Raw genomic sequence first — 14,415 nt, 5'->3', positions numbered from 1 at the left:
TACAACCAATTACCTGATGTAAATCCTATCTAGTATTTGGAGGAATAAGAAGTAGCTTTCTGAGATCCCTTGTAGTTCTAGAAGCCTGTGGATGATGCTTGTATTTCCCAGGTTCACTCATTTTAATTTTATAGGATATCCACCAGACCCTGGGGATGACAAGTGTCACCTCTCCTCTCAATACTTCATAATCAACTCCCTAGAAAGTGGCTGAGAAGCACAACCCTCCCGGATGACCTCTAGCCCTGGCCCATGGACCTCTGAAACAGACCTCCACTTGACCCCAGCTTCAGAAAACGCACCATAACCACAGTAAAGAGAAGTGAATTGCAGAAGCCACACCCCCAGGTCTGAAGTTTTGCCTCAGGTCCCGACATTCGACCAAAAATCAATGAATGAGCACAGGAGGCATCTGAGTCTTACCCCTCAGCAGAGGGTCACATGGGAAGGAGAGGCAGAGACTGTCCAAAGAACTCAAGGAGGCTCTTTGGGAGCAACAGATAGATGCTAGGAGAGTGTGAACCAGAGCAGTGGGGGCAGGGGGTGAGTGTTGCCTGGCTCCCCGCGGCAACAGCGCACACATGGCAAACTGGACTGGGAGGAGACACGGAACACAGTACAGCTGGCACACACGAGGCATCACAGACCCATGACACGCGTCACTTTTCACCTGCAGTGTCGAACTGCCCTGTGCATCACTGGGAAATGACTGTAAGGCCAGGCACTGGGCTCAGGACAGACAGCAGCTCCTGCAAGAGGCAGAAATTCTGAGGAGCAAGCAGGCTGTTCTAAGGGTAAGTGGTCAGGAATTCAAGAAGGGGGACCGGCTCACGTGACAACAAAGTGTCAGGAACTCAAAAGACGGAATCAAGGCGGGGAAACAAGACTGGCAGGATGCGGAGGCAACTTCTGATGCTGATAAAAATGCATGCACGTGGCCAAGATATTGACAAGAGTTACAAATCTCCCCAAGTTTTAACAAATCTTTACATTCGAGGCTCTTGAGCATGAGAGAGTGCGGGGATTGGCAGTAGGGCTAACTGCTGCCTAACTTGACAGATATTAGATGTGATGTGACATGTAGGCTAAAGTCAGGTAAATTCACCTCTTCTTCGACCAACAAGTACCTTTTGACCCCTTCCCTTAGACCATTCTCAGAGATTTTTAGTTGGAGATTTTTATGCAGCTCCCCTGCACTTCTGCATATGCTGCCCACTCCCATCCCTCATCCACTGCTGGGCTAGGTGCACAATGGGTGCACACATACACTATTTGGTCCCGGCCCATAAGCTGGCCTCAGGGATGACGGACAACAGCACTCTCTTGTTCTACATATATTAGCGTTGCTTCCAACGCAAACAACTGGCAACCAGAATATGGGCATTAAAAACAAACTTGAACCTCATTTGCAGTAATTAGCTAGCTGACTTCGGACAAGGTCGTTCATGATTTGACCCTTGGTTATCCCAGCCCAGTCCCTCATGACTGGGAGGCCCAACTAAGCTCCTGCTGGTCTTTGTGGCCACCTTGAGGTAGGTACCCAGGCCTCTGATGCATCCTCACACTCCTGCCTGATTGTGCAAAAGCACAGCGCTCATCAGGTTTCTCCCACCCCAAACAGCAAACTGCTCATTGCTTGTTGAATCAAGTCCAAACCCCTTAGCTGAGCATTTGAAACCCTCTACAATGCACGCCCCTAACACTAAAACCCTTCACAAGTGTGGCAGACCAGTGCTACAGACAGAACACTGGGCTTTTAGTCTAAGGATCTGGCCTGAGGCCTGGTTCTGCCATCAGTCAGCTCTTTGTAAACCTTCACACCACGTTGCAGAGCATATAACCATCTCCCCGATTCGCTGCAAGACTGCAGGACATGATCTCTATACTTTCTGTGGGATGATGGTATTGGAGTTCAGCCAAACTGGACTACTTGTCAGTTTCTGACACTGCACACTTTCCCACCACTGCCATGTATGGTTTCCCTCTAACCGACCTCACCTTCACCATGGACCTTCTCTCCTGAAGTCCTGCTCCATGCAGAGCCCACTCCGTCCTGCCTCAGGCGGCCCAGCAGGCCATTATTTCCCATGTTCTAAAGCCCAACATCATTGGCTTTGTACCACTTTTAAGACACTGTCGCATTCCACCTTATGTTGATATGAGTCCTGGTCATTTTTCCTGTGTGACTTTCAGTCATTCCTTCCCTTTGGGCCTCTGTTTCTTTAGCTCTAGAGGACAGGTTGTGACTGGGACCTCATCTCTGACGCTGGAGGATTCCACCACCGAAGTCCTAATAGGAAGTGTGGGTGGGGGAAACCACTCTGTTTCAAATTCCGGTTATTTAGGGCTGGTTTGGGGTTAGAAGTTTTTAAGTACGCCATTCTACCCAATATCCTTCAAAAATGTAATCCATATATAGCTCCAACCATTCAGCCCAATTATAAACAGGCCTGACCTAGCAACTTGGCCCAATTTGCTTTTCAATGGATTATTTTCTCCAAAGTTCTGTGGAAAACTCCCTTTAGAAAAAGAAAACAATGGCCAAGGGCTTTCACACCCAGCTGTTATCAGGTCCAGGCTGTCTTCAGAGAAGGATGCAATACCTCCGACAGGGGAAGTCCCTTGAAGGCCTGTGCCTCGGGCAAGAGCACAGGACCCTAAGGCACCTAGCTGTCCTCCAGCTAAACACGGACCACACATACACACACACACACACACACACACACACACACACACACACACGCTCCTCCATTTCACACTGGATCTCCTCCTTTGCTACCTGAGAGGCAGAATTATTGCTAAACCACCTCCTGCAAACATTTCCCACCAAACCACTGCAGGGTTTTGAGCTCTCTGAGTCAGGTCCATCCCCACCCGCTCCCCGTTTTGGAGGGGGGCCCCCGCAAAGGACAGTGTAGGCAGATGGCTGTTAAGGCACCTGACGTTACTCCACTGAAGGAAAGCCCTGTTGATCAGCCCAAAACTGTGGGAACCTTAGGAAACGCTGGTGAGATGTTATCTTGTTTGGGTTTCCTGCAGGGAATGACTGGTCAGTCACCTGTGCCTCCCAGTCAGCAACAGGTACACAGAATACTCAGGGAGACACTGTTCCAGCTGACTCGGACAGAGAGAAGCCTCCGAACAGCTCCAGAGCAACCACCCGAGCTGTGACGGACAATGCTAAGTGCCCCACCCACGGACCTGTGTGTCACCTCTGTCCTCACACGGGTCCCTGTGTTCTAGCAGCCACAGTCCGTCCTCACGCTAGTCGCTGAACTGAGAAACCATGGAGGGCAAGCACTCACTTCAACCTCGAATCCCCAGGGCTCCTGGCACCCATGCCTCTCTGTCCCCACCCCCCTACCGTGCCTTCTCCGTGTAAGGGGCACCAGCCTCCACTCCCCCACGATAGCCGCAAACCTAGGAATCCTTGTCCCTCACTTTCCCCCAGGCTCCACGTTAGCAAGTCCTATTATGTTATCTCCTAATACAGTCCGTCCCCTTCTCTGCACACCTCAGGCCTGGCCATCACCACCTCGGACATGCATGACAAGGACAGCCTTCTGACGTCCACTGCCACATCCCCTAGCATGCCCTCCTCACGTGACCTCCTGTACGCGAATACTGGATCACTTCTCTCCCCGGCTCTCAGCCCTCCAATGGTACCCTCTGCCCTCAGAGGGCCCAGCTTGATCGCGGTCACTCTCCCCTTCGTTGGCTACATCCAAGCCACGCAGGGCTTCTTTGTCCCCTCCTACTTTAGAGCTGCCTGAAGCTTTTCTAGCTCAATCTTTTATGTGATCTCCCAACTCTTAATGCCTGGTACTCAATCACACTCTGCCTTTGGCGGCTCTTGCATTTTACCGCTTTTCAGTGCAATTAATTACTGCCTATTTCCATCATGCTCGGGCGGTATGCAAAACTGTTAGCCACGCACCCCATGCTCACGATTCATAAGACTATTGGGTGCCAGTCTTACCACTTTAAAGAAGATAAAGCTAAAGTTTAGAGAAGCCAAGAAATATGCCCAGAGTTCTCAGCTAGTGAGAAACCAAGCCCAAACTCAAACATAGGCTTCCACCTGTCTGCCTGACTTCCCAATGGGCTGTGCTGGGACGTTGCTGTCATTACACCCCTTGTGTAAGAAAGCATCCCTTAATGAATTCCCCCCAGCACAAATCTAGCCTGAATATAAGAGATTAGATGTGAACCGGGCGTCCTTAGCACTAGTTGGCTTAGGCCTTCAGCTGAAACGAGGCTTCATCAGAAGCTCTTCCCTGACTACCTTGCCTTCACAGCATTCACCATACAATTTCCTAACAGTTTACTCACCTACTCAGTGTTCTCCTCACCCTTGTCTCTCCCACCAGAACTTAAGTCCCATGATGGCTGACTTCGGATGCAGGGGCCTGGACGGGCAGGCCAGCACCCGGACTGTGTGAAGACCAGAGCCCCACCAAGGACCATCATGTATAGTGGTCCATACAGGCTGCGCTCAGCCACTGGTGCCCCCTTGAGTTGTGCAATTTACTGCCCACAAAACCAAATTTGCTGGTCTCTGCCCTGTGCTCAGCCTCTCATACTCATTCATGGGAAGGGGACTGCAGGAGATCGAGTCTCAGGTTCAACTACTGGCCTGACTCAGGCTCTTCCTGAGAAAGAGGTGGGAATGACATGTGGTAAAGCCCCCTGCCACCACCCAGACACAGTGCCATTGCCCAACAGGACAGAGGGGAAGCCTGGCTAAGGCACAGTAGGAAGGACACCCTGTCTCTGAACACATCATTAAGCCCCTCCATCATTTCCTTCTCTTGTGACAAATCATCCAAAAATTTGGGTGTCCGTAGACTATATTCTGTTTACTAATGGGATAATCAATCTATTTCTTGCCTGTCTGTTGGGTCTCTAATTATATTTTCAACACCCTCATCACCACACAGAGCATCTACAGCTTTAAAAAAAAAAAAAAAAACAACTACATTAGAGAATGAGGATCCAAAAAATTTGTAATTAAGAATTTGTTTGGGCAGCTAGGTGGCTCAGTTAAGTGTCCAACTCTTGGTTTTGGCTCAGGTCATGATCTCGGGGTCACGGGATCGAGCCCCACGTCAGGCTCCACACTCAGCACAGAGTCTGCTTGAGACTCTCTCCCTCTGTTCCTCCCCCCACTCACGTGTGCACGCGCTCTAAAATAAATAAAAATCTTTAAAAAATAACTTTTGTTCAACAAAGGCTTGTATCAGTTCCATGTACAGAGTTAATAATTGGGAAACAGGCTAAGAAAATTCAAATGACTCTCAGAAGCAGTGCTGACTAAAAATATGACAATAGTAATACGGTTTACTGTCTTTAGAAGCTCAAATGCAAAGCAGCAATAAATGCTTAGTGCTATAAGCACACAATTCTATTAAAACAAAATGATATCAAAACCCTAGAATGAAGAAATTAGGTGAAGTCAGGTGGAGAACAGAATCAGGTTAGGGCAACAAAACTGGGTTCAGTGTGGAGCTAAGAGTAAGGCTCGGGGGACAGAGAAGTTTGCCTGGAGGTTAAGTTAGGCCGGAAGGATAGAGAAAATTACGGCGAGGCAGAGCCACACGACTACTCTGAGTCCACGGTTAAAGGCTTCCTCCGAGGTGGGGGGCACTGGAGAGGACACTCTGCTGCGACAAGGGGCTGGCCCAAAAAGCTCCAAGCAAGAGATTCTAGCACTCCTGCCAACAAGAGAGCTGAACCTCAAAGTGGGAAGGCAAACATCCTGCGCACCTGGAGGGAACACACCCGTGCGAAGGGTCCTATTAGCCCAAGGCACCCCTGGTTTCTAGAGGGAGGGGGGCGGAAGAGCGTCCCTGGGCACCTCTGCTATCAGGCACGGATTTCTTACACCGCCACACCCTCCCCTCCACCAGGTAGGGCTGTGCGCTCAGGTGCTGTCTAGAACTCAAGCCAAGTCATTCAGGAAGGCCGTCATAAATATTCATGAGAAACTGCTCAGTTCGTATTTAGCAGTTAAGAGTTCTAAGTGTCTCCTCGGAAAGATGAAATCGAACCTTCTGACAGTGTAGGAGAAGTACTTAGCGCATTTAACATCCAAGTATCACTTCCCCACTCCAGTTTCACAGCGGCCCTCGGAGGGCAAAATTCTATTTATAAACCTCCGAGGTGTAGCATGATACAGGTAGCAGCAAAATGAATCCGTCCCTTCCACTCACTGGCTGTTGCCGACAGAGGCGGGCTCCTCTCCAATGGGACAGACCACAGAAAGAACCTCGGGGAGCTTAACCAAGCGCCCCCACCCCCCACCGGCAGATAAGCAGGTGCGGAGGGAGACTGAAAACCGGTGAGGGGCTCCTCGGTGCAAATGGGAATGTGCCCACTTCTTTGCTCTTAAAATAAGGGGCTGGGAGAGGCTCCCTGAGACCTCTTGCTGCTCCTGCACTCACAGTGGAGCTGGGCGATGCATTCCGTATTAACCACAGTCACCTGCTAATGCCGAACGTTTGGGAACTCTGAAACCTAGGGACTTGGGGAGGAGGAGCACCAGAAGCAGGTGTCTTCTGCGATTTTATACTTTATAAACTTGTTTTGGTTAAACGTTGTCATTAGCTGGGGTGAACTATGATACACAGTTGTACCCTCTAGCGCCAAGTCAGCATCCCTTTTCAAACTATTTGGTTCTGGGAACCTGCTTCTGCACACACGAACACACTCTAGTAATTCAGCTACATAGCTTTTCAGGAGTCCAGCTGGCACGTGAAGCGAGGCGTGAGTAGCCCAGTCGAAAGCCCGTTCTCCTTCTCTGCACCGCACACATGCTCTGCCAAGCTATGGTGAGAAACAAGGGCTTGGACTTTATATAGATATTGCTTTATTCACTCATCTCTTAGACTTAGGGCACTAGTGGAGGTCCGTTTCAGCATCTCCTCTGCTTCTCCAGGCTGCCTCTAAAGTGATCTCATCTTCCCTGGTGACCCTACCTGCCACTGGGACAGAGCTCCTGAGAGGCGCGCACAGGCACCAGCACCGCCTGCATGAGTGGGCGTGGAGGCTGCAGAGGGCTCCAGAGGCCTGCGTGTCCCAGCCAGAGCTCTCCAGCTCCCCGCTTCTTTCCTGGCGTGGACGGTTTGGTGCTCCACGCTCAACAGCGGGGACCTTAGGAGTGGCCCTTGACTCCTTCCTCTCCCTTACCCCATCAGGCAAAGTCGGCTATACTGCCTGATTCTTTCTCTCCTTTAGACCCAGCTCCTCTTCCTCATCCCTTCTCTCCTGAACCCAGCCAGAGCTCCCCAGCTGGTGGTCTGGTGCTCATTCTATTCCATCCATTGCCCTCATTGCTGCTGGAATGCTATTTCTAAAAAACTTATTCCAATGCGTCTAGGCCTGCTCGGCACTGCTGCAAGAGACACTACGGCCTAAAGGATGCAGTCAACGTCTTCAGCCTTCTAAGCCCTTCATGATCTGTTCCCAGAGACCATTCCAGGCAGAGGCATCAGGCTGTGCAGAAGGTGGGAAAGCACGGTGTTCAGGGAAGAGGCAAAGTTCAGGACAGTCAGATCCCAACAGGCAAGTCATGGTCTTTGGCCACACTTTGCAAAGAACCAGCATTTGTTCACTAACCCTGACACCGCTAGAAACACCCGCAGAGCTTCCCAAACTACCTCAGCTGGATCCCACACCAAACCAACTGGGTCACCACCTATGGCCGTGGGCACTTTTTATTGGATTCCACACGTGATTCTCCTTTCTGCTACATTAGTCCTGCTAAGGTTGAGAACCGCCACTACAGACGCGACAGCTTAATGAAACGGGTCACTATATAAACACGTTCGGGTACTGGCAGCAGTTCTAATGCCCTGTAACTTACTTCTATCAATATTAGCCCAATACAGCGTAACCCTGAACTTAAAGATTAGCTTTAAGAGGCTTAACAGAGTCCTAAACCACCCTTCCTGGGTGCAGACAATAGAAGCCGGTACATTTAATTCCAGTACTCTGGCAGATGGCTTCTCGTAAGTCACCCGGAAACCAAAGCAGCATCTCATCAATGACATCTCCGTCATTGACACCCGCACAGTTAAACACCGGTGCACAGCCGTCAGCTCCGGACGATAGAAAAGTACACAGCCCAGGCCGGTGCCTGCTGACACGGGCCACTGGGAAGAGTGAACCGTTTCATGCGGCCATCTCCGTCAGGGGTCTCGACCTGGGCTCCACTGCAAGAATGCGGACACCCGTGAACTTTGAAGCACTAACCACCATACCTTCAGTTTCCTAGATTCTAACAACTCTGACATCTCCTTCAGTTGGGAACAGAGCAGAAGAGCAGCCCCAGCCAGCCCCGGGGCTTTGGCCGCCCGTTGCAGCCGCTACAGCTCAGTTCTCGCACTCCTCGCTGCAGTGGTAGTTACCGCATCCGCCACTAACGGATCAACAATCCTTCCCGCTTCCAGCTTTCACTTCACCCACACGGCCCACGGAAAGGGTGCAGACGCAGGAGGTGAGAGAGCACGTGGCACAGGGAAGGCACTCTCTTGACCAAAGGTCCTCCTCCATTGGCTCGATTCCAGGTGCCCCAGGGAGCAGCCACCAGCTGGATTTGAGGGAGAATTCTCACACTGCTCCACACTATCGAGCCTCACCAGGGACACCATTACAACAGACTCGGACATACAGGCTTGTGAGAAGTGGGAGACTAAGAAACCAGGGGTTTCAAGCTGCAAGAACTCGGAGACATCCTGGGGGACGGGGAATCAACTCAACCCCAGGAGCTTCAGCCACCGCCTGGCCAGAGCGAATCCAAGGACTACAAGTCATTAGGAAGCTGTCGTCAGTGCCACATAACAAAATCTCAGCAGCTCCAGTCCAGTGGGACCATCCATGCCCTTCCACACTCAGCCACACACTCTTCATCCTCCTTCCTGTCGCCTTTCCTTCACCCAGAATTCTTCCTTCTCCATCTCTTTCCACACCCCCCCACCCCTGCCAAGCCAGCTGGAAATAGGTACTCCTACCATTTTCCTTTTCCCATGGAGGAAACAGGGCAAAGACACCACATGATTTGTGGAAAGCCACGCTGAGCTGCAGAGTTCCTCCTGGACATCCCGTCCAGGGCGCTTCCCATCGGCCACGCAAGGGCCCTCAAACACATCCTGCACCCGACCACAGGAGGGGCTGCTTCGTGAAGACACCTGCTTCAGACTGAAGGTGTGCACGTGAAAATATAACCACCCCTGTGACTTAGTGGATAGTTCACAGAACCGCTGTGCTCATCAATTGCACACTAAATGGTGACTGGTTATTTATCAACAGCACTCTTCCATTCGTGAATCTCTTTGGCACAATGTCCAAGTCTAGATTCTGAGATAGAATGGATTATACCCATCGGGTCTAAACACATCTGAGTCCTCAAAACAAAGACTCACTTTAATGGGCTGGAAAAGACTTAATAATGGAAAGCCAATCAATCATTCATTAGGCTGTCAGGAAAACCTGCTGACTCTCAGAAACATCTCTAGCAAAACTAAAGTTGTAGGGTTACTTCTCCCTTCTCTCAACACACAGGCCTCTGTACGGTCTTAGATGTACACCATCTGGGAAATCCTACTTATGTGCCTGCGTGTGTCAACCCCCCTCTTCACGGTATTCGGAGCCCTGAGGTTGGCTAAGACTTCCTCCTTACCTGCACGCACTCCTTGAGATTTTAAACTTGCAAATGGATGAAATTATTTCAATAGATGAAAAGGCCACACTTATGTCAAGCCTTGAAGTTCTGCAATATTGCAGCCTCCGGCCAAAAAAGCGCACCTTCTTGAGAGGATCACAGGCTCTTTCACTACTCGGGCTGGGCAAGAGAGTAACCAAGACCTTGGTCCTAACAGACAGTTTCTATTAATCAATAGGAACCTCCCTGCCTCCTATCAAGTACCTTTTTAGATAGCACAGAGACAAGCAGCCAGGAGTTAGCAATAAAATAGAAGACCTAAGTAATACGCATCATCAAAATTCACAGTAATCAATATCAATTCCAGCCGACTACCTGGTCGCGTCTGAAAGTTCCATTTAGCATTCTGCCGGCACTGCGAGGCAGGTCAGGCAACACTCCTCCTGCTTTGCAGGCATAATAACCAGTACAAAGTGTAAGTGATTTATCTAAAGCCAGGGTTTCCTTCGCAGAACCCAGCGATGCTCCCTCCCCCTCCACGGCCAAGCCCAGCAGAGGTGGCGGTACGGAGTACTTAGCCCAGGTTACAGCCCAAGCGCCCTTGGGCATGGGTGGTAGGTCAACAAGGACAGGGACCCCGGAAGTGGAAAGAAGTCTGACCTGAGTGCCTACAACCCTCTCAGCATCAAGAAGGGGAGGAGAAAGGATATGACGAGGGGGGCTCAGCTGCCTACCAGTCACTTGGCAATTCTTTACCGCACACCCACATGGGGTAAAATCTTGAGCTGGTTTCTAAGTGAAATTGCTCCTGTGAGGGGCTGACAAGAAAGGGACATTCAGCACACCTAAAAGGCAGGGTTTGTACTAAAATACCTACAAGAGACTGACAGCCTAATGCTGAAGGAGACCACAGAGAGGGCGGAGATGCTGGGGAACGATCCCCAAGGGCTGCGTTCCACATCGACCTTGACAGCCCTAACCTTAACCTTGACCAAGACTTACAGGTTCAAGGGATACGGGAATTCACTGTGCAGCGGGTTCGTGGGACAGGGATCAGACAGCTGAACCAAAGACTTAGAAAAGTTTTTCCTGGTCTTTGCACAGCAATTTGGGGGTACAAACGTAATCATGTAACTACCTCGTCCTCTAGGTGAAAAAGAATCCCTATCATAAACTCCCCCTTTTCTAAAAAATTCAACGATGACTCCCTAATAAAACAGGGAATTTTTTTTTTTTTTGAAGATTTGTCAGAGAGAGAAAGAGCATGAACAGGGGGAGCGGCAGGCAGAGGGAGAAGTAGGCTCCCCACTGAGCAGGGAGCCTGACACAGGACTCAATCCCAGGACCCCAGGATCATGACCTGAGCCAAAGGCAGATGCTTAGCCAGGACGCTTAGCCACCCAGGTGTCCCAAAACAGACTGTTTTTGAAGCTTTGGGGGGCTAGGTAATATAATTAAAGCAATCCTCAAATATTCCCAGGGCCAGAATTTGTCCTTGTTTATCTTTGGACTTTCCCTTTAAGTCTCTCCTCACTTGTAAAACCCCAAAGGGCCTGTTGGTTGGTTGAAGGCTTAGTGTCACTTAGCAAAATCCATAGTTTTAGATTTTATGGTAAGAAATATTCTCCTGAAGCAGGTGTGCCCAGGGTAAGGGAAGCTGGACTTCGTGGGAGGTACCGGTTCTCTTCCTCAAGAATACACGAAGGCACACTTTGCTAGCTCATCTCCCAGAGCCCTCTTGCTGCAGCTCACAATACTTCCCCTTCTCTGCGCTGCCCGTTGAAGGAAACTGCTCCTGCTAAGAGCTTCAGATCCTCCTAGCTGCTGTCTGCTGTGAGCACTGTGATCGTAGTCCTTGTGTTTGGCAAACGCTGACCCGAAACAGATGAAGATTCCTGCCAGTACGTCAGGGCTCTCCAGTCCTGGTCTCCTGGCACACCACAGGCTCCAAGGCCGAACTGGGAAGCTAACTCATCAACCAGCTAAGCAACAACTCGGTGCATTTTGCTGAGCCCTGTTTTGGGGCTTCCTGAAAGGAACAGAGAAAGGGCCAAAGGCAAGGTGTCAGGCCGTGGGGCAGGCCTCCAGAACCCAGGAAAGCAGGATCACAGGGCTGTGCAACCTGCCACTCAGTTGCTCAGATTTTTTTCTTTTTAAGAGTGTGTGAACAGAGGGTGGGGAGGGCCAAAGGGAGAAAAAAAGAGAGAATCCCAAGCAAGTCCCACGCACAGGGCAGAGCCTGCGCAGAACCCAACACAGGGCTTGATCCCACGACCCCTAGACCTGAGCCGAATCCAAGAGTTGGATGCTTAAGTGACTGAGTTACCCAGGTGCCCCAGATGTTTCTTCTTTGATCCTATTCTCTTTTTCCTTTATTTCCTTGCTGTGTTAGGCTGTCAATGCCACCAAAAATCTGCACATAGGTGCTTATTTGCAGCTTTATTCATAACTGCCAAAACTTGGGAGCAACCAAGATGTCCTTCAGCAAGGGGATGGATAAACTGCAGTATATCGGCACAATATTCTTCAGCTCTAAAAACAAATGAGCCAGCAAGCCATGAAAAGACATGGAGGAAACGTAAATGCTTATTATTAAATCAAAGAAGCCAATCTGAAAAGGCTACAATTCTGTGTAATTCCAAATATGTGACATCTCGGAAGAGTCAAAACTTTGGAAACTGTAAGATGAGTGGCTGTGAGGGGTTGGGGGCAGGGAGGGAGGTGTAAGCAGGCAGAGCAGAGAGGGCTTTTAGGGCACGGAAGCTAAAGTTAGGACGTCATAATGATGGGTATGTGCGACTCATTACACACATTTGTCCAAACCCACAGATCATACGACATCTAGCATGAACCTTAACGGGAACTATGCATTTGGGGTGATTATGATGTGTCTGTCGGTTCATCCATTGTAACAAACATAGCACTCTAGTGGGGGATGTAGATTATGAGGGAGGATATGCAGGTGTGGGGGCGAGGGGGGCGATGGGAAATCTCTGTACCACCCTCTCAGTTTCGCTGTGAACCTAAAACTGCCCTGCAAAAATTAAAGTCTTATTTTATATACACAAAAAAAGATGTTAAAATCTTAGACTACTCATTCTTTGCATCCTATGGAACTCATTGTAAAAATCCGTGTGAAAGAAACATTTGAAGTCTTTAAAATATCAATGTAAAGCTATGGTTTAAAGATACAGTCAACCATGGAATGCTCCAAAAACTTATACTACCTAATTCCATGTAGCACCCCCACACACGGGCATTTTCCGTGTACCCAACGACGGATTCTCAGAACATTCCTAGGAATAAGGTCCTATTCTGATCATCCCTATGTCACAGCAGGAAACAGACACAGAGCAGGAAGACTAGAGTCACACAGCCACTGAGAACCAGTGTGCGACTCGGCCCCTGGCAGCTGGCTCGGGCATCCCTGCTCTGCGCCACGGCGCTGCCTCGGGGATGAGGGGGTGGCCCCTGCAGCAGGGCATCCTAACGCAATCGTTTTGGTGGGTAACTACTTCAACTACCACTCTCAGGCTAATAAGTGGTGGGTTTAATAAGTAGTTTCAAAGAATTACAAGAAGGGAGGGAGGGAGAGGAGGAGGGAGAAAGGTATCTCAAAGTAATTAAGGACATAACACTTTCCTCCAGCCGGCTCAGATGCCCTCTAACCCCAGTCTGTGCAATCACCTGGCTTGCACTGCTGCACTCGCCTGAGAGAGAAAAAGGTGAAGCCACGTTACACTCCGGGGTCATTTATTCCTTACTCAGGAGAGAAGACGGTAAAGCAAAGACACACAGGCTCCCAAATAAAACTTGGTGGACATTTGAAAAAGTTCATAACATACCCTTTAAAATACACCATTATCGAGTAGTTAGTGAAGAACTGCAACCTGTTACATAGAGTTGAGCTTGTAGAAGTCACAGTGCTTAGTATTTTCTAGTATGATTTATAAAGGATAGGCTGAGGGGCTCTTGCTAGCCTACCAAGAGCACAAACTGCTTGGGGCTCAAATTTGCTTCTGCTACCCTCGTGACCATCTCTCCAGATCCTTCCAGAATCCCACTGCATCTGCCCTTCTCTCCCGAAAACACTATCCTCTGCTCTGGCCAGATCCTGCTCTTCACCACTCGCTTGTTTCTGTGGTCCTGCCCGTTCAAGCCCAGCATCCAGCCGGCCAGTGCTTTGAAAAATGTCTCACAAACTACTTCACTCAACGTCATGTCCATCTTGGCCAAGGCACAAGGGGGTCTGAGCCGGAGGTCTTTGCTGGTTTGCATCAAGACAGACTCTGAGCAGAACTGGGGGTGGGGTCTGACTGGGGCCCCAGGGAGTTGGCCTTCCTGCTGATGGTTAGGAGGAGCACGGCAATGGGACGCTGGGGACCTCAGCACAAATTCAGGGCAGAGCCTACCAAGTCCCTGCTCCCCCTTGGCACTAAGTTTCCTGCTCTGTAAAATAAAGTTGGACCAAAAATCACCTAGGGATCCTTGCAGCTACCAACATCGGATTCTCTTATATGCTCCACCGCCCCCATGACAGGTGCAAGAGAAACCGGGGGAGAGAGAGAGGTTTTGGCCACCGACCAGGGCAGAAGTGCCAGGTCCACGAGGATAGCACACTGATGACTGTCTTCACCTCTCCAGCTTCCAAGTTCACCTGCCACAGCACCCTGGCCACCATCTCCATTGCCTGTCCCACGAGAGACACAGTTCCGTCCTCCGGCCACCCACCTGCCCCTGCAGCAACAGTGCGT

Source organism: Ursus maritimus, unplaced genomic scaffold (assembly GCF_017311325.1).
Source record: "Ursus maritimus isolate PB19 unplaced genomic scaffold, ASM1731132v1 scaffold_18, whole genome shotgun sequence".
Lineage (NCBI taxonomy): Eukaryota > Metazoa > Chordata > Mammalia > Carnivora > Ursidae > Ursus > Ursus maritimus.
This window is presented reverse-complemented; position numbering follows the sequence as displayed.